This window comes from Mauremys reevesii, linkage group 2, assembly GCF_016161935.1.
Source record: "Mauremys reevesii isolate NIE-2019 linkage group 2, ASM1616193v1, whole genome shotgun sequence".
NCBI lineage: Eukaryota > Metazoa > Chordata > Testudines > Geoemydidae > Mauremys > Mauremys reevesii.
The window spans coordinates 186,432,589-186,433,533 of record NC_052624.1 but is presented as its reverse complement, the minus strand read 5'-3'; positions in this window follow the sequence as shown (position 1 = coordinate 186,433,533).

The window sequence follows — 945 nt, the reverse complement described above, 5'->3', positions numbered from 1 at the left end:
AAAAATGTCAGATCAAATGGAAGGAAAAATAAAACTACTAAATGACACGAAGAAAGATTGCAACATACAAAATATTTATTTTAGAATGGGAGCTATTCATTGGCTTTCTTACATTGTTTTTTTTATTATTATTATTAATGGGAGCTATCATTTAACATGTGCATCGGAACTGTGTAATATGTCATAAGAAACTGCCCCACACAACTATAACTTAGGGACAGAGGAACTGCCACAGTAGATCAAATCAGTGCTTCATATAACCCAGTATCAAGGTCCCTTCAGCACTAAATTTCTATGATTCTATCCTGCCTCTGAGAGCAGCCAGTACCGGATGCTCCAGAGGAAGGCACAATACACCTAGGCACAATACACCTGTTCATAGGATAAGTTTGCACTTGTTTGCCATATTGTTGTAGCTGTGTTGAAGCCAGGTTATTAGAGAGACAAGGTGGGTGAGGTAATATTTTCTATTGGACCAACTTCTGTTGGTGAGAGAGACAATTTTTCGAGTTCTGTGTAAGCTTGCAAGCTTGTTTCTTTCACTAACAGAAGTTGGTCCAATAAAAGATATTGCCTCACCCACCTTGTCCTTCTAGACCTTGTCAGTTAATGCTTGTGCCCCGAAGCACAAGGGTTTCTAAACATGTTTTTTCTTATCTACTATAACTCTGGATGTTTTTATGATTGAGATAAATCTCTAATCTTTTTTCTGACTCTGACTAAGCTTTTGGACTTAATGATATTTTGTGGCAATGAGTTCCACAGGTTGAGTGTGCATTACATTAAAAGTATATTCTTTCTAATCAGTTTAAAATTTGTGACTTTCAATTGCACTTTTACTCTTGTATTATAAGAACCAGTAAACAGGAGAACTCAGCTGATCTTCTGTATAGAATTGATTATTTTGTATGCCAATACGATGTCCCTTTTATTTATCAGCTCTCT